General features: G+C 47.5%; 1 protein-coding gene across 3 annotated transcripts in view; it reads right to left on the bottom strand.

Annotated features, from left to right (window-relative positions):
• The window catches only part of CHST11 (carbohydrate sulfotransferase 11), a 278,993-nt gene that overhangs the window by 226,028 nt on the left and 32,643 nt on the right, over nt 1–20,322 (bottom strand). Inside the window, exon 1 of one of the 3 annotated variants that reach the window (XM_013998000.3) lies at nt 12,226–12,375. The exons of the other annotated variants lie outside the window; for them this stretch is intronic. The gene's annotated coding sequence lies outside the window, so the exon portion shown is untranslated. Of the gene's footprint in view, nt 1–12,225; nt 12,376–20,322 lie in introns of those variants that run through there. 3 annotated transcript variants of the gene reach the window in all.

Genomic DNA, 20,322 nt, shown 5'->3' on the forward strand with positions numbered 1-20,322 from the left:
TTGCTTTTCAGGGCTGCACCTGCAGCATATGGAAGTTCCCAGGCTAGGGATCAGATCTGAGCCACCGTTGTGACCTACCCTCCAACTGCAGCAACACCAGATCCTTTAACCTACTGTGCTGGGTGGGGGATCGAACCTGCATCCTAAAGCTGCAGAGACACCATCAGTCCTGTTGCTCCACAGCAGGAGCTCCGGTTTGGAGATATTTTTGGTTGTCACAGCTGCGGCATTACTCCTGAGAACTGGGGGTGGGGGGTAAAAGCCAGGAATACTGGTAACCATCCCCAGTGCACAGGACAGCCAAGAATTATTCCACCTTCAAGGTCAACAGTGAGGTTGAGAAAGCCCTCCCTGGAACTTCCACTCTTAGCCACTGCACTCCATCATCTCCCTTCCGGTTTTCTGGTTTTCTCGTGTGCCTGAAGAGCACAATAGATCATTTGTAACATCACCATGTTAGATTATCATGATCAGATTACCAAACTCTGTAGCCAATGCTGAAAACTCACCAACAGCCCCACCATGCACACCTTGCTTTGCTTGACTTTCTCCAACGCTTCCACCCCAAAGCTTCGCAACTTGCTTTTTCCCTGTCTGAGTAGTTCTCTCCCCTGGCCCCCAAACCCGCTACTATGTTCAGGGCTCACTCCCCTCTTCCTTCCTTAGTGAGGCCCTTCCTGACCATGCCCGCCTTTCCCCAGAGCACTGCTCACCCCCCGCCCCCAACATGACAGGTACTTTCACCTGCAGAGTATCTAATTCCTCCAATTAGACTATAAGCTCTGTGAAGGCAGAGATCTTTTTCTTTTTTTTCCTTTTAGGGCCGCACCTGTGGCATATGGACGTTCCCAGGCTAGGGGCCAAATTGGAGCCGCAGCTGTCAGCCTACCCCACAGGAACATGAGCTCCAAGCCGTATCTGTGATCTACACTGCAGCTTGCAGCAACATCAGATTCTTAACCCACTGAGGCCAGGGATCGAACCTGCATCCTCACAGACACTATGTCGGGTTCTTGACCCACGGAGCCACAACAGGCACTCCAGGGATCTTTTTCTGTGTCACTGGCGGCTTTTCCTCACCATCTAAAAGTGTGTCTGGCACATGGCAGGAACTCATGAGATACTTGGCAAAACAATGAGTGAATGAAGGAAGGAAGGAAGGAACCAGCAAACCAACCAGCTTAGAGTCCTGACTCAAGAGCTGGAGAGCGTTAGCTTTCCCAAAGCTTTAGCTTCGTCGGGGAAAACATCTCTGTGTAGAATCTGGCTCATCTTGCAACGAGAACCATTGTTCTGGACTGGGGTTGGCCCACTTTTTTCCTTTAAAGGGCCTGTCCAACATTTGCAGCTCTGCAGCCCCTTCAGTGCCTGGAACAACAATTCAGCTCCACCCCAACAATGCAAAAGCAGCCACGGAAGATCTATGAACCAATGAGCAGGGCTGAATTGCAGTGATCCTTTAAGAACACTGGCCATTTGAATTTCACGGAATTGTCATACGTCAAGAAATACTCTTCTTTAATTTTTATCCAACTATTTTAAAATGTGAAAATGATCCTTGGCTCTGAGGACCAAGCAAAAAGAGGAGATAGGCGAGGTTTGACACATGGGCCATCGTTTGCTCATGTTGTCTCTGTGAATTTGGTTTGACACATGGGCCATCGTTTGCTCATGTTGTCTCTGTGAATTTGGGGGATTTATTCGGTAAAACATTACACCCCATTTGGAGGGTCCTGAGTCCTTTCACGATCATCTTCTCATTCATCCTCGTGAGAGCCTGGGAGGCTGGTTCTTCCCATCCTTCTCTGCCTCAGTTTACCTCCGAGGAAACCAAAGCCTGGCATGACGTATCTGCCGTCACCCAGCTTGGTCTCCCAACTCCACTGCTACGATTCCATCCACACTCACAGACTGTCACGATCCTTGCCAATATGGACTCAAAGACCTCGATAAATCCATTATTCGTTTCACTTTTTTAAACTGAAATATGGTTGATTTACAGTGTTGGGTTAGTTTCCGGTACACCTCCAAGTGATTCAGTTACACACACACACACACACACACACACACACACATATACACATCCTTTTTATTTTTTAGGGCTGCACCCACAGCATATGAACATTCCCAGGGCTAGAGGTCTCATCAGAGCTGCAGCTGCCGGCCTACACCACAGCCACACCACACCTGAGCCTCATCCATGACCTACGCCTCAGATTGTGGCAATGCTGGATCCTTAACCCACTGCGCAAGGCCAGGGATTGAACCTGTATCCTCATGAATTCTAAGTGGGTTCTTAAGCTGCTGAGCCACAACAGGAATTCCCGTATATATATATATATACTTTTTCAGATTCTTTCCCATTATAGGTTATCACAAAACAGTGAATATGGTTTCCTGTAAGATAGAGTAGGTCCTTGTTATCTATTTTATATCCAGTAATGTGTATATGTTAATCCTAAACTCCTAATTTATCCCCCCTCCCCGCCATTTCTTCTGATAACCATAAATTTGTTTTCTAAGTCTGTGAGTCTGTGTCTATTTTGCAAATAAGTTCATTTATATCATTTTTTTTTAGATTCCACATATAAGTGATATTATATGATATTTGCCTTTCTCTGACTTCACTTAGCATGATCATCTCTAGGTCCATCCATGTGGCTGCAAATGGCATTATTTTATTCTCTTTTATAGCTGAGTAATATTCCATTGTATGCATATGCCACTTCTTTATCAAGTCCTCTGCTGGGCTGACATTTCGATTGTTTGCATGTCTTGGCTATTGTGAGTAGTGCTGCTATGAACACTGAGGTGCATGTATTTTGGAATTAGAGTTTTTGTCTTTTCCCGATATATGCCCAGAAGTGGAATTGCGGGGTCACATGGTAACTCTATTTTTTAGTTTTTTAATAAGCCTCTGTCCCCTCTTCCATAGTGGCTGCCACTATTGGTTTTGGAGAATTATCAGGGCGCATTCCAGTGAAGGGAGCATCAAAATCAGCAAAGGTTCATGTACTAGACACAGTACCAAATCGACAAAAGGACAACTGCACATCATCCATCTCACAGCACAGATGGTTGTTCTACTTGCCTTGGAGAAAGAAAATGTGGTACCAGCAGCCTCCTGCCCTTTGGTGTTACAGGAAAAAGTTAACGACACAGAAAATTGGTTGTGCTGCCCAGGATTGTAAATAGGATTCTAAAGGTGAAGGCTCTATAATAAACACATAGTGTTATATTTTAATACCTAAGCCAGGCGTGACTCTTTTTCTACCTTGATTTTACAAAAGTTCCCTGAACGGTAATTAAGACACTCAAACCAAAGGCAAACACTCAGGCGGGAAAAAATCCACATCCAAAATCCAAAACACCTGAACCACATTCTGCACAATTATTACCTTAGAAATCACCTCTGGACATGTAGACATGTCACCTTATAATGCTTCCAAATCTATTGCAACCGATGTGTTTTCAGTGTATGGGAGATGGGGCACAAAACAAAACGAAAGCCCTCCAATTTCAAAAACTGGGTCAAGGAAGGGTTAACTCCCCTGCCCCCACCTCCCCTCAGCAATCAGGTCATTTTGAAGCCCCTGAGGAAATGCTAGGGAGAGGCAGCTTCTGGCCACAGCCACAGCCACTGGATCCTTAACCCACTGAGCAAGGCCAGGGATGGTACCCAAATCCGCACGGATACTAGTCAGGGTCTCAACCCCCTGAGCACAACGGGAACTCCACCCACAGGACTTGAGTACCTAGAATCAGAAAGGAAATGACCATAAAAACCAGGGCAATAGCTCAGCACAGCTCAGCATCTGACGTGCAGGCAGTCGACCTCCCTTTCTCTTCCTATTAGGGAGTCCTTTAAACCAAAGTTAAAACCTAATAGTTAGGGTGTCCATGAAAAGAAAAAAAAAACTTGAGGACCTGATGATGGATGAAACCTAAACGAAAGAGCCTGGGCACCTAAAGCTGGCTCTTCACACTCTGGAATTCAAGGTGGCATCTCCAGCCGAGTTTCAATCCCCACTGGTGGTGCTTGTTCCGGCTCCAAAATGTGGTCCTCTGCCTCCTCCTGTCTGGCCCTACCGTTATCCTGGATCCAACTTGCCGACAAGTAGCTTTCATTGTGCTCTTTCCAGTTTGGGGCTTCAATAATCCTCTTCTCAAGAAACTCCCTCTGTGTCCACGACAGACTAGACGAGTGTCCGCGTAACTGGTTTCTCAAAATGCGACACTTTTGAAATCAAAGGAGCACTATCAATAATTATGCTAGGACAACTGCAATAAACTAGGACGATCAAGGGCAAATTAGGGCATAGGGTCACCCCAGCCATAAGGTGTTAGAAGCAGAATGCTTGTCTTACCTTGTGAACGCTGTAGCACTTTTTTAACCCAACAGTTTCAAGCATAGCACTGAAACACTATTAGGTGCTGAATAAGAAACATTTGTGGAACTGAATCTGCAAATAATAGGCACCCTAAGGGTATCACGGGTACCAGTTGCTATGGATTTGCCTCCACAAGGGATGCTATAGATCATTAAAAATGAAGTGATACCAGAAAAATCCCTGCCCTTGATATTCTATTTCATTTTATTTCTACCATGGCTATTTTCAAGTCTCTCACTGATAGTGATTTTTCTATATAACGGTAATAATTTCTAGTAGCTGTCACTTACTGAGTCCTGTGTACATTAATTACAGTTGGGGAACCTTAGATACAATCTCCCAACAACTTTAACAAGGAAAGCAAAAAAATTAACACACCCAGTCTCTGAGTGGAGAAATGGAGGCTCAGCAGAGATAAATAATTACCGTAAGGTCAGACTCTAGACAAGCCTCAGTCCCTTCCATTGACTAGTAAACTTGCCAACCATAACATCTCAGTTCCAAAGTGGGTTTTTTTGGTTTGTTTTTTTAGGGCCGCACCTGCAGCATATGGAGGTTCCCAGGCTAGGGGTCGAATCGGAGCTGTAGCCGCCAGCCTACACCAGAGCCGCAGCAATGCGGGATCTAAGCCACATCTACAACCTACACCACAGCTCACGGCAACGCCGGATCCTTAACCCACTGATCGAGGCCAGGGATAGAACTCGCAACCTCATGGTTCCTAGTCGGATTCGTTAATCACTGAGCCACGACGGGAACTCCCCGACATATTTTAAAACCATTTCATGAATGAGACAAGGTAGCTGCACATTCAGCCAGCTACACAAAGCCATGAAATTGGCCACGCATGGCCCAACTATACCACGGAAGGTCTACTGACTTAATCTAACATGATGTGGACTCAAACTCAGTGAAAAAGGGACCAAGAAGATCGCCAGCAAGATCTCATGATGCCACCCAGCACAGCCCTTGAGAAAAGGCAGGAAGGCAGAAATTGGCATCTTGATACCCAAGTGCCAAATAAGCTTTGCAGGCCAGCCCCACAAATGGGAACTGTAAACAGAATTTCCTAAGTGATGACATCAAGTAAGCACCTGCTTTTCTGAAGGCAGGTGAGGGGAGCAGTGGGGGAGAGGAGAAAGTTTCTATTACTAAACAAAAGCAATGAAGTGTGCTTTTCCAGAGGGGGAGGGAATTTAAGCTGTAAACTCCACACGGGTAGAGACTGACTGAACCAAGGGTTTGGCCCCAGAGCTCTCTGGCATTTTATCCAACTTATTCTCAGTGAAATTCCACATACAAAGTCTAAAAAAATTCATCTTTGATAATGCTTTGATCTTTGGCAGTTTCACACCTAACACGAGAGGTTGGTTACTCTTTCAAGTGCGATGTTCCTGCTTAAGGTTTCGTTTTTAAAAGTTCATGTTTAAAGGTCATGTTTCAAGTTCCTTTTAAAGTATGTACAAATTCCCCAAATCTATAAAATGAGGAACTCTCATGGGTGCAATCTTTAAATTACAAGCTACCAAGATACTTTACAAAGAATACAATGGGGTTGTTGATGTCTCCAGGGTGGGGGAAAAAAAAAAAATTCAAGAACCTCGCACGTACGCTAGCAAGAATCACAAACCGCCTTCTCATAAATACACTCCCAGGAAATTAGCTGAGCATCTCAATCCCAACAAAGAGAAAGCTTTGTCTGCCGAACAAGAGATCCTCTCCTTAATGCCTCACTTGTATTGATTATGGAAGACATGATGTACAAACAATGTTTCTGCAACGAGGAGGAGGAGGAAGCAACGTTTTGCTGCCGTCACTAAACTCAATAGTCACCAGCTCCCTGGAGATGAAATTCTGCTCCCAAAAGAACACTTGGTCCTTGCTGATCTCAAAGGCTTTTAAACCAAGCAAGATGGGCACTGAAGCTGCCAGCTAGCAATACCATACATACAGTCAGTTAGGGTAAAGTTAACTGTGTTCCGAGAAAGGCATGGAGCAATGAGCATAAAGCATAAACAACAGCTCACATCCTCCAATCCCTCCTCCCTGGTTCAAAGATGCCCATTTTGTCACAGGGCTGCCGCAGACTGAAACCCAATGTTGCATGAAATGGAAGTAGGATTTGGTTAAAATTGGCTTAACAGTGGAAAATCAGAGAGGTGCTAAAAAAAGAAAGCAAGAAAAAAGAATGCTGCATGTCTCTTGAATAAACACTGTCACAGGAGGTCTTGCTAAATAGAAAGTGAACATAGAGCTACTGCATTTCCCCGCCCTACCGAGACCAAGCTCTGGCCAGCAGAATGGGAGCAGAAGTGATGGGAGCCCATTCCAAGGCTGGCTCAGCAACTCACTGAGGTGACCTTCAGAGTGACCTTGGAAGCCTTCTGTTGAAAATGGCAGATCAACAAAATGGAAGGAGCCTGGGTCCCTGAAACACCAGATGGAGGAGAGCTGCCCAGCCAGCTCCTAGACTGCTGCATAAGTGAGAAACTTTTCTGGAGTTTATTTACTGAGATGTGAGGATTTATGATACAGAAGCTAATGTTACCTTAAATAATACAGGCAGTCATGAAGAGTCCATTCATAAGCATCTAAGTGCCCCTCCTTGCTCTGCAGCTTCCTAAAACATCCTATCCATGGAATCCAGTGTCCTGCACCACTTGTGAATACTACTCTTAGCACATGCCTCTGAAACTATAGCAGCCTGGGGGCTTCTCTCATAGTCTCTGGTCTTAGAACAAGGTTATCAAGGGTGACCTAAAACTCCTATGCCAATAGTTCCTCGTGGTATATAACTCATGGTATGTAAAAGGTTCTCTTCTAGATACTAAGGTACAGAGACATGTTTTCTGCCCCCTTAGAGAGGGGCAAACAGGAGACCCATCAACAAACACTGGACGTCAAACAGCATGATAGAACAGAAGCACGTGTAAGATACAAGATAGCAGAGGGCTATCATTTGTTTGGGAGAAGCTGGTTAGGAAAGTCATCAAAGAGATGATTGGGCAGGGTTCAAAAGGTGGTAACAATGATTCTGGTTGTGCCGGAGGTGACGATGATGGTGGTAAAATGGTGAGTCAGCTCTTAGAAGGACTGTCCCACCAACTCAACAATCACAGGAGAGATCTTCCAACACTACCATCCCATTTTCCCACATGGTGATCATATCCACAACAAAAACATAAGAATGATGATTGGGGAGGTGAGGGTTTGCTTGTCTTAACTGTGAAGTGTTTCCCATTGTGGTGCAGTGGTTAACGAATCTGACTAGGAACCATGAGGTTGCAGGTTCGATCCTTGGCCTTGCTCAGTGGGTTAAGGATCTGGTGTTGCTGTGAGCTGTGGTGTAGGTCGCAGATTTGGCTCAGATCCCCTGTTGCTGTGGCTGTGGTGTAGGCCAGAAGCTACAGCTCCAATTAGACCCCTAGCCTGGGAACCTCCATGTGCCACAGGTGTGGCCCTAGAAAAGACAAAAAAACCAAAACAAAAACAACTGTGAGGTTAGTAATTGCGGTAAGTTACCCAAATAGCTCCATTTTTTCACCCCACTCTGATGCATTCCTTTGACCGTGGAAGTTTGCATGCCATTCTGGGCAGTGCATTCTGCGCCCTGCTCTGACTCTCTGCTTGGCTGGGTAACGTGTTCTCATTAATGGGATATGAGCAAATGTCCCATAGCAGATTTAAAAACACGTGCATGAGGGGCTTGCTGGCTCTTACATCTGTCATATCTATGAGAACTGGCCTGGGCTACCCTGCCAGGAGACCAGACACAAGGGGAGCCGAGTCCAACCACCTCAGTCATCCCAGCCAAGGCCATTCTGGGTTACTAGCCCTCAGCCACGTGAGCCCGTCCAACCAAGATCACAGGCCACCCCCCACCCCCCCACCCCCTCCCACCCAATCACCAGATGTGTGAACAGTAAATAGTAATGACTGTGTGCTACTGAGGCCCCTGGTTGTTTGCCAGGCAGCATTACTGTGGCACTGGGTGGAGTGCTACTGTCATCGCAGCGAAGTAACTTCATTGAGGTTACATGATTGGTACATGGCACAGCTAGAACCTGAAAGCAGGCAGTGGCTCTATAGTCCTTGCTCTTATCCATTTCACTCACCATAACTTCTATCAAGCTGTAAGATTTGGATCTATCAGAGATGAAGCACTCTGCCTGGGCTCCAGGGGGAACCTCCAGTCTGGGAGGAGGGATCCTGGGTATCCTGCTAATTGGCAGCACTCACCTTCCTCTAGGTACTGATTTGGCGGTGGCAGTGATGGGGACCATCTGGTCTCCCCAGGAGTGTGCAGCACCTGAGCTCTCCCTGCCTTTCCTACACTGCGGCTCAGACCCTTCTCCTCCAAAGGTGCCTCCTCGGAGCCAGTGAAACCCAGCCCCACTAAAACAGAGTTCCCCTGCCAAGTATATGATTAACCCCTCTACCCAAAACTTTATTCCCTTTCTTGTCCCATCCCTGGTCCCCTCAGAATTGAGGAGTGGCAGAGAAAAGGAGGGATCGAAACTGAGCAAGCTCCCTCCACATCCTCCATTTTCATTTACTTGTTTTATAATTTTTATTGAAATATAATTGACTTAGAGTTGTGCCAGTTTCAGGTAGACAGCAAAGTAAATCAGTTATACACAGATCCATTTCTTTTCAGATTCTTTCCCCACACAGATCATTACACAGCATTGAGTAGGTCATGCAGGGCTCTACAATAGGTCCCCACCCCTTTCACATACAGTAGTGTGCATATATGAATCCCAACCCCTAATTTATCCCTCCCTCTGCCCCGGTGTCCCCTTTGGTCAACAAATTTGGTTTCAAAATCTCTGAGTCTGTTTCTGTTTTGTAATTTCTTTTGTATCGTTTTTCATCAGATTCCACGTAATCTCATCTTCCATCTTTGGCCTTGTGAGTACAAGAGCAGACTCAAGCAGTTAATGATTAGGACACAAGAGTTTCCTGGTTCTTCCTGAAGAGGTTTGCTAAGAATCTGACGCATATCTTTGAGCTGTTCTGCAGAAACTAAGACCCCACGCAGTGGAAGACAATAACTACATGCCAACCACAAGCACAGAGACCCCCACACTGGTTGGAACCAGCAGGCTGATGACTGAGATTCCCAAAACGTCATCCTATTACCTAACCACCAACCAATGAGAAGGAAGCCCATGAGCTGCAACCCTCACCCTATGTGTAGCTTTTAAAAGTCCTTCCCTGAAAGCCATCGGGGAATTCAAGTTTTCCGGGAGTGAGCTGCCTGTTCGCCTTACCTGGCATCCCGCCGTCAATGCTGTACTTTCCTTCACCACAGCCAGTGTCAGCAGACTGGCTGTGCTGCACATGAGGCAAGCGGACCCGAGTTTGGTTCGGTGACAGCAGCCCCTGGAGCCAGCAGGGCTTCCTCGCCGCTGGCTCTCCTCCTCCTCCCCCTGCTCACCTCCCGGTCAGGCTTTCCAGCTTGGCAACCTTGTCATTTCCCATTGACCAGGAAATCTACAAAAAAGACCTTTGGCCCTTCCTCTGCCTTCACCTCCCCTTCTTGCTTCCAGATGGCTTAAGCCTGACTTCGAGGTTATCCCATTTGGAGGTCACTTATTCTGACAGCCAGCTGTAGTTGTCCCTCTCCCCTGCACACTCTCCCTCCTCTTTCCAAGTGATGAATGATGGCTTGGCAAAGAAAGCCTAAGCCTCTGCCAAAACAAAAAATCTGTCAGAGCAACTCTCAGGAGTTACTGTGTCCTCTTACCCCTCCACCTGGCCGCTTTTCCTGTGCATTCTCCACCTCTGCCAACCAGCACGGTACCAAAGGTGACACCCTTAACCTCAGCCCTAGGACTGCATGTCTCCAAGTGCCACACCAGTACCAGAATGCCCTGGGCTGCTTCTATGAAAAGCAAGTTCCTGAGCCTGGCCCTCATCATGAGACTATCTGAGGGAGGCCTTAGAAGCTGTATTCATAGTAAGCTTCCCACACGATTCTTGCTCTTGAAAACTGTCTTCCCAACCACCACCTTCAATTACAGGCCGAGAACGATGATGGTCCACAGTCAAGCAGGGTATTTATGCTGCATCTCACATCAGCCTCATACAATCACTCTCCTGTCTTAGAGAGGAGGAAGCTGAGGCTTTGAGATATTAAATTATTTCCAGGTCACATGGCTAATACATGGCAATGGTGGGCTTTAAACAAAGATCAACCCCACACTCAAAACCTGCTCTGAAATCCTGGTACACTAGAGGACTTCGGTATTCCCAAAAGGTGATGAAACTGAGTGTCTTTGTCTGCTTGTCATGTTTCTCTATTATCCACAAAACCATTATTAGAACGAAGACTCAGAAAACAGGCACCTTATTTTTAGAAAATTCTCCCCATATCACTTTTGGTGAGCGAGTGCAGTTAACTGTGTACCGTGGATATGAAGGAAAATATTGTTAATTTTACACCTATTCCGGCCTCAATTCCCACGCAGTGCCAGAGAGTGGGGTGACATGATAAAATTGACATGAGTTATCTTTATAATTCATCCATACAGAGATAACCTGTTGTACTTCCTCCCAACTAATCTTATTTTAGCAAAGCATTAGGCACAGAGTAGGTAAACAATGAAACCCTGGACAAATAGAGCTGAATTGCTAAGCAAATAATAATAATGGCAATAATGAAAACAACAGCTACCATGTATTGACTGCTCGCCAAGGCCAAGCTCTTTGCAGATATTATCATCCCATTTGAGCCTAAGGAATATTATCCCCAATTTATAGATGAAACTTAAATGTATAGAGGTCAAACAACTTACCTAGGTCACAAAGGTAGTTAAGCAGCAGAGCTGAGATTCCAACCCAGACTCACTTTGAAATCGACTGCTGTAAAAACACATGCTACACAAAGTGCTCCCCAGAAGGGGCAGCATCGACACTGACCAGGAGCTTGTTAGAAAGGCAGAATCTCAGTGGGCACCTACTAAAACAGGACCGAGTTAAATCTGGGAAGTATTTGTCTCAATCGGGGTGTCTCGGCCTCAGCACTACTGACATTTGGGGCTGAATCACTCTTAGCTTCGCAGGCTCTTAGCGGCATGGGTTTCTACCCACTGGTTTCCAGTAGTAACTCCCCTTCCTTCCCCAAACCCTAATGACCAAAAATACCTACAGCCGTATCCAATGTCCCCTGGGAGAGCAAATGTCCCCCAGCTGAGAACCACTGGTTAGTTACCAGTGCTTTTCTGCTGGGCTGAATTGCTGATGTGGGGCAAAGAATTAGAAGCTTAGGAGTCTGGAAGCAGAAAAAGGAACTTCTGGGTTTCCAAGCACTAGGTTCCAGGTCTGTCTGTCCCGGCCTGCCCCGTGAAGCTGGGAGTGCTTCACAAAGCTGGACAGTCCACAAAGGCTGGACTAGAGCAGGGTTCCTTCAAATCACTCAGAAGTTGTTTTAAAAAAACAGATTAAAGAGAGTTCCCTAGTGCCTGGCAGTTAAGGATTCGGCGTTGTCACAGCTGTGGCTCGTTCAATTCCTGGCCCGGGAACTTCTGCATGCCTCAGGTATGGGAAAAAAAAAAAAAAAAAAAAAAAAAAAGGAAAAAATACAGATTAAGAAGTGCCCTCCCCAACCATCCAGATTTACTCAATAAGAAACCCCAAGTGGGACCCGGAATCTGCTTCTCTAACAAGCTCCTTGAGATATTCTAATACTCTAATACACCTCCTCCCTGAACTGGCTTTTAGGAAGCACTAGACCAGAACATTTCAAGGGGCCCTAACATTTACGCTTTGACCCTCTTTGTGTCGCAGGCCTCCCTCCCATCCCAGACGTGTTGCTGAAAGCAAGTCCTACCGAGATCCTCCGGCTGCACCTTGCTGTGATCCGGCCAGCGTGAACCACACTTGGACCCCAGCAGGCGTTCCAGGCGAGCTGAGGTAGCCTCCCATCTCCCAGCGTGGCACTCGGCAGGACTGAAGGAAGCACACGGGGCCTGACCTCCTTAAGCGCTGCCTAAACCTGCCACTAATTATGGTAATACAGTGATGGAGTCAGGTGAGGCAGGGCTCCTCCCGTCAAGGGCAGTCGTGGGAAATGAGACGCACATGTGAGATCTTTTCCGCAGCTGCCGAACTGCGGGAGATGCTAACGCAGGCCGGGAGGAGCCGTCCCTCCCAGCCACCAGCTCTGCTGACAGCGAGATGATCACTGCGAGGATGCCGTCCTGAGAGTAAGGGGTACGTAGCCCCAGCTAAGGCAGCCAGAGAGCCGGAAGCGTTTCCTGATGGGAGCAGGCTCAGTCGAAGGTCCTCAGCAGAGCCGGAAAGATACAGCTGAGGTTTACCGAGTGCATCCAGCATACATGCACCACCTTTGTCCCTGCACGGAACATGCATGCCTCATCTTCATCCCTGCATGGCTGGGCTGCAAGGTAGCCTGAGCACCACTGTCTTACAGATGAGGAAACTGAGGATCAGAGCCCAAGAGTCATTTGCTCCACAGCCCTCGGCACTTATGGTGGAAAGGGAACTGGGCTCGTTTTCAAGAACCCCAGAGGCCTCCATCTCATGGATTTGTTTTTTTTTTCTTTTTTACAGCACATGGAAATTCCCAGACTAGGGGGCGAATTAGAGCTGCTGCTGCCAGCCTACATATGCCACAGCCACCGCAACACTGGTTCCGAGCCTCATCTGTGACCTACGCTGCAGCTTCAAAGCAACACTGGGTCCAAGCCTCATCTGTGACCTATGCTGCAGCTTCAAAGCAACACTGGGTCCAAGCCTCATCTGTGACCTATGCTGCAGCTTCAAAGCAACACTGGATCCTTCACCCACTGAGCGAGACCAGGGATCAAACCTGCATCCCCACCGGTGCTATGTCAGGTTCTTAACCCGCTAAGCCACAAGGACAATTCCCCATCTTGTTGCTTTTTTGTTTCCTGTACCTGAAGGGAATGTTCCTGAACCAACTTTATTTTATTTTATTTTATTTTAGGGCCGCACCCGAGGCATATGGAGGTTCCCAGGCTAGGGGTCCAATCGGAGCTGTGGCTGCTGGCCTACACCACAGCCACCACAATGCCAGATCCAAGCCACTTCTGCGACCTACATCACAGCTCACAGCAACACTGGATCCTCAACCCACTGAGCAAGGCCAGGGATCGAACCTAAGCCCTCCTTTCTGCTGAGCCATGACAGGAACTCCTGTGAACCAACTTTAATATTCAGGCAACACCCCCAAGAGTATAATTAGAAGCAAGGACCACCATGCCACCTGGCCCCAGGAACAGACCTGCAATTCCTAGCTAAAAACACCAAGTAACTACGACCAAATCTCTGTCCTACAGCAAAGCACCTGAGAGGCTTTCTAAGCTCCAAAACACTAGTTTGAGCCCAAAAGGGTTTTATTGCTTTTAATTCATGAATCTGCCCGATATTTTTTTCTTTTCTTGCAAGGAATGCTTTTCTTCCCCCAAATCCTCACCCACTAAGCCACAGCCCTTTTTGGCTTTTCCCATCAGTTCCTGAAACAGAGAAAGGGGGTTAGGTCCTAAGGGGTCCCCTGTGCTAATGGTGGCCAGAATCCCAGGAAGGATCAGGGCAGCCCTGCCATGAGCCAGGTGACAGGAGGCCAGTGTCCCAGTCCTGAAGTACATGCTGGGGACAGAGGGCCACTGGCTGAAAGCCTCACTGCTCGAGTCCAATTAAGTAGAGGTGCTTCCAGAGCCGAGAATGGAACGACTCCGTTGGCTGCTCTGTAGGGACCAGGGGCTGTTGTAAGCATTTACAGAGATTTGCTCTTTTATTCCTAAACACACGCGCACTTAAAGGTGTGTACTAACTACTATCCCCAATTTGCAGGTGAGCAATGAGGCCCTGAGAGGGTTAATGACTGCCCAAGTTTTATGGTCTGAATGTTTGTGTCCCTCCCAAATTCCTATATTGAAATGCGAACCCCCACCAATGTGGGACCTGAGAGGTGCTTAAATCATTAACAGTGGAACTCTCAGGAACAGGATTAGTGCCTTTTTTTTTTTTCTGGCTGCACCCATGGTATGTGGATATTTATGGGACAGGGATTGAACGGGCACCATAGCAGGAACCCAAGCTGCAGCAGTGATAAAGCCAGATCCTTAGCCCGCTGAGCCACCAGGGAACTTCGGAATTAGTGCCCTTACAAAAGAGGCTCCAGAAAGATGCCCAGCCCCTTCCACCGGGAAAGGACACAGCTAGAAGCACCAGCTCTGAACCAAGGAGAGGGCCCCCACCCCACCATGCTGGCAGCCTGATCTCAGCCTCCAGAACTGTGGGAAATGAATCTGTTGTTTATAAGCCAGCCGGGCTGCGGTGGTTTGTGATGGCAGCCTGAACAGACTGACACCAACGTGGCACACCTAGGAAGTGACAGGGGTGGGGTTTGAACATAGGCCATGCAATGCCACTGGCCACCATGGGGAATGTCTGGCAAGGTATGTTCTATCAGTCCCATGTGCCAGCATTCCTTCTCCCTTGTAACTAACACCTTTCCTCACATTATGTGGATTACAGACCATGCCGGTCTATCATCTGAGACCTGGCTACACCAAGGGTGACTCTCAGACCAGCCGCATCAGCATCAGCATCACCGAGGGGCTTGTTAGAAAGCCCCACTCTAGGCCTCCAGGATCTGGTTTGAGAAGCGCTAAGATCCTCGTCTTCAATACCTGCTTCGATACCAGGAGCTGCCCCAAATGCTCCTCTCCCCGGTTCTGGGCCCCAGGAGTTTGGGGAGTCTAACAAGAGAATTTTTTAAATTTCCACTGTTGTACTGTCTCCACACACTCTGTCCTGATGACTCCCCTCGGTGGTCTCTTGGTCTCTCCCTTCTCTCCCTCCTCACCTTGCACTTGACAGTCTGAATGGCACCACGTCTGCCAGCTGCCTAACTTAGCACCTGGCACAGCCTCCCGGCGGCTCACACACAGTCATCGTCTCACACGTGCAGGGGGCGGGGCTAAGACGTTAAAAGACTGACGGCTGAGCGGATGGAAATGATCACACGCAAATCCAATGGTCTGTATCCACTTAAATGACTAGCCATCTGGGGAGAAAACAGAAGCTCTGCTTGGGGGGGGTGGGTATTTTTTGCCCCATAGCAACCCACAGGTACGCCCGCCCGTAAGGACACATCCCATGGCGGGATCACCAGGCCCATCCAGTCTGTTGTAAGAACCACACGCTTAGCAGGAAAAACGAAGGGGAGCTGAGGTCCTAGATGGGCTGTCAGGGGACAAGCGGAAGGGCAGGTGTTTGCTCACCACTGTGAGCAAGCGGAGCAAGGGGCAGAGGATCTAGTAAACGCTTCCCCCAGTGACTGACACCAGGGCTTGGTGGAAGGCCCTTGAGACGCACCCCGCATTCCGAGGGGGCGGCTGACTCTGTCCTGGGCGCCACCCGGGGCAGCTGGAGGAGCTCGATGTGTGCTGACTCTTAACTGCAAGTTCATTCCCTCCAGGCTGCTATTACCAGCTGGTCCCGGGGCTGAGCGCACTTCCTGCATTACTTGACTTAATTCTCACAATGTCCACGAGGGTGCTCCCTGTCCCTCCCGCCCGACCCCGGGGCCGGAACCCATTCTGCAGGTCAGCTAAGTATCAGTGAGCCTGTCTTGCCCAAGTTGTGGTTGGGCAAAGGCTGTTACAGGCGACTTCATCATCCCCCTCCCTCCCCCCTCGCCCTTGGCAACCCACAAGTCTGTTCTCCAGATCTGGGGGTCTGTTTCTTCCTGCTACCTGCCATGCAGACGTAAATGTCTATTCGATTTATATAACAATGACTACTTTATACTCACAAAGCTGTTATGACCCACCCAGAGCACATTTTCTCCCAGTCTTCCGGCTCGATGTTTTCTTGCTGAAGCCAAGCTCAACAAACCCATCGTCTGGCCCCAGGACGGCATAAAGTTAAGCAACAAACATTGCTGTTCTCGGCCTGGGGAGAGCTGAAAAACAGCCCAGGCACTTGACCATGGGGGGCCCCCAATTCCTCCCCTCCCACCCCATTCAGGCGAGGGACCAGACAGAAAGTAGCCTGTTAGAAGTATTTCCACCTTAATGGCTAGTCCCAGGCCTCACCCCGACTCTGACCCAGGCTCAAAGATACTCACCCCCACCCCCAAGGGCCTCGATGGCCCAGGTGCAGAGGAGTAAAACACAACTCTGCTTCTCGGAGTTCCTGTTGTGGCTCAGCGGTAACAAACCCAACTGGTATCTTGGAGGTTGTGGGTTCAATCCCTGGCCCCGCTCAATGGGTTAAGGATCAGGCCTTGAGCTGTGGCATAGGTTGCAGAAAAGGCTGAGATCTTGCATCGCTGTGGTTGTGGCATAGGTGGGCAGCTAAAGCTCTGATTTAACCCCTAACCTGAGAATCTCCATCTTCCTCAGGTGGCCCTAAATAAAATAAAAAACAAAAATAAAAACTGTTTCTCCATAGAAAACAAATTAGGAGTGTGAGAGTAGCAAATACAAATTACTACACATAAAATAGATAAACAAGAAAGATTTATTTATAGCATAGGGAATTTTACTCAATATCTTGTAGTAACTTATGACAAATAATCTGAAAAAATATATGTATAAATGAATCACTTTGCTGCACATCTGAAACTAACAATATTGTAAATCAACTATATTTCAATTTATTTAAATTAGACCAAAAAAAAAAATGGTCTGCCTCTCTAACAGCCTCTAAGAAAAGTACAAAAAAACCTAACACCTCTTCCTTCCCCCCAAAAAAAGATCCACCAATAAGTATTTGTTGAGTGCTTGCTCTATTCTTTGGGATCCATGTGAATTGAAAAACAATAACCATGGACCAGACAGAGAGACCTACATTAAACCAGTCCTGGGACAAAAAGAGAATGAAGACTGGCAATAGTGAGCCACTGAAGGTTGTAGAGCAGGAAAGTGATGGCCAGATTGAACGGGCATGAAAAGAGAACGAGGAGTTCCCGTCGTGGCGCAGTGGTTAACGAATCCGACTAGGAACTGTGAGGTTGCGGGTTCGGTCCCTGCCCTTGCTCAGTGGGTTAAGGATCCGGCGTTGCCGTGAGCTGTGGTGTAGGTTGCAGACGCGGCTCGGATCCCACGTTGCTGTGGCTCTGGTGTAGGCCGGTGGCTACAGCTCCAATTGGACCCCTAGCCTGAGAACCTCCATATGCCGCGGGAGCGGCCCAAGAAATAGCAACAGGAACAACAACAAAAAGACAAAAGACCAAAAAATAAAATAAAATAAAATAAATAAAAGAAAACCTATTTAAAAAAAAAAAAAAGAAAAGAAAAGAGAACGAGACAAGGAGAAGAAAGTCAAAAACCCAATCATCTCTTTCTCCCTTCTTACTTCTGGAAACGAATATTAACAAAAATAACTCCTCCTTCCAGCGACCTACAAACTATGGCAAGTTTTCCCAAAGAATCCTTTAACAACGTTATCAGCTGCAAAAGACAATTAAAATCAAGCGCTAACTGAAGCATCCTCACTCTTAAAATGAATCCTCCCTACATCCACTTGAAGGAGCTCTCAGAAATGACTGAGTTGCACAAACAACCAGAAGACTTTTTCCCGACAAGTCAGATAATGCAGAAGGGCCATTTGCTGAACTCTTCAATGAAAAGGGTCTCCCAGGAAACAAAAGCATCTCTGAAGGCCTGGCCCCCCTGTGAACCCCACCATAAATGACCACGGTCCTGAGACATTCGCACCATCCCCCTTCTCCATGAGCACACCCCTTTGTTCCTCTGGCTCTTTCCCAGGCTTAAGTGAAGTTCACCCTGGCAATTTCAGATGCCCCTAAAATCTAGTCACGCCTCATTCTATGTGCCTCTCCACCAGTAACGGCTGGCAGTAAAGCCTTTTAAATAAAACGGATCCACATGCTTAAGGAAGCATCTTACATCTGACCCATGCTTTGACCGGGGGAGGGAGAGAAGCCCCCCTGCAAAGACGGAGCTCTTACTAAGATGAAACGTGATGTTCCGCATCCCTGCAGCCACCAAGTGGCATGAAGCAGGGGACAGGAAGATGCACCCAGAAGATGCCCACGCGCAGCTCATGCAGGGCAGAGTGGCTCCGACAAAGTGCCACGTGTTGACATGTAAGCGGCTTGTCAAGGAGCGCCTGGCTTCCCCACATTTGCTATCCTGTGGCCCTCCTCTTCTGCTCCCATCTCACACCCCTGTCACTGAGGCAGGGCCTCTGAAAGGGTGGGACCAAGAAGACAGAAACCGACACAGGTGAGGAAAGGCTAGAGGAGGCCACCAGACTTCCTTCGGCCCCTCACAGGAAAAACCCAGAAAACAACTAAAGAAGAAAACTCCCAGGAAACCACTTACAGAGAAAGTGAGATGCGGACTTTTTCTCATTCATGAGGTATCCACAAAGTTGTGCCAGCATCCAAGGAATGAAATCGCGCATGAGTCTGCCAGGACTCCCATAATAAACACCACCAACTGGAGGGCTTGCACAACAGAAATGTATTATCTCACTGTTCTGGAGGCTGGAAGTCCAAGATCAAGGCGTCACGGAAGGGCTGATTTCTTCTGAGGCCTCTCCCGGCAGCGTGCAGACGGCCGCCTCCTCCCCATGTCCTCATGTGGTCTCCCCTCTCTGACACATCCTGCCGCTGACTCTTTGTGTGTCCGAATTTCCTCTTACAAAGACACGAGTCACACTGCATCAGGGTCCACCCGTATGACCTCATTTTAACTCCATCGCCTCCTTAAAGCCCTGTTCTCCAAATAGTCACATTCTGAGGTCAGGGGGGTTAGGACTTCAGCGTATGGATTTGGAAGGGGGTAGCAATTCAGCCCATAACAAATGACAACGCCTGTAACTGTCCTTTAAGGCCTATGACCCGCATATTATGCCAGGACTTTGATGCCCCTCAGCAAGTTACATCTTTGCTGAGGTCCCATGAGGAGTCAGAGTGAAGGGCTCCAAGGGTCACACAATCAGAAGGTGATTAAATTATCCACAAGCCCAAGTGTAGAGGTAGGTCTGTGTCCAGGACAGGGATAAGCAGGCCTTCCCTTCCCCAGCTCCAGTGGAAAGGCTGCTTCTGCACAGCCAATTCTTTCAGTCTCCCTAGTTCAAGGATCCTCAGAACATACCAGAAAACTCATCCTTCAAACTCAGTCTAAGACTTTTGTGACAGGAGATGACACATCATGCTTTGTCTTGTCTTCAAAAAAAATATTAGGGGATTAGTCTGCTAAGTTCTTAGTGGAGACTTGATTCTATGGTGCCCAAATAAGAAACCTGTAAACAAAACATCTCAGCGACTGAGGAGCGGGCCTAAAGATTTCATTGGCCTCATTAGAAGGGCCCCGTGCCGTTATTACTGATAGGATTAGCAGATGCGAGTGTAGAATTGCTCCCTGGCCTGAAATAATGTAATGTATGTTTCCTAATGTAATTTGAAGCATTTGTTAATACAAATAAGCCAACACAAACATTAGAACTGATGTGGGGAATTGTGGCCAGCCCGGCCCGTCACTACAACACCCTAAAAGAAACGTGATTAATTTAAGGCCTAATCAAAAAACACAAATAAGATGAAGAGTGACAAAAACTAAACCAAATATAGCTGGCCCTCTGGAGCTGCACGTTCCACACTCACGGATTCAACTCATCGCAGATCAAAAGAAAAAATTTTTTCTTAACTTTCTAGAAAGTTCGAAAAAGCAAAATTTGAATTGGCCATGAGCTGTCAACGAGTCATACCACATTCACATTGTATTTACAACTATTTACACAGGATTTACACTGCATTAGGTATTGTAAATAACCCAGAGACAATTTAAAGTATACAGAAGGATGTGCATAGGTTATATGCAAATACTACCCCATTTTATATCATAGACTGGAGCATCTGAGGATTCTGGTATCTGTGAGAAATCCTGGAACCAATCCCTAG

The sequence above is a fragment of the Sus scrofa genome, chromosome 5, assembly GCF_054392235.1.
Source record: "Sus scrofa isolate SSC_HxYL_T2T_F1_AM1 chromosome 5, Sscrofa_HxYL_maternal_Yorkshire_Landrace_v2.0, whole genome shotgun sequence".
Taxonomy (NCBI): Eukaryota; Metazoa; Chordata; class Mammalia; order Artiodactyla; family Suidae; genus Sus; species Sus scrofa.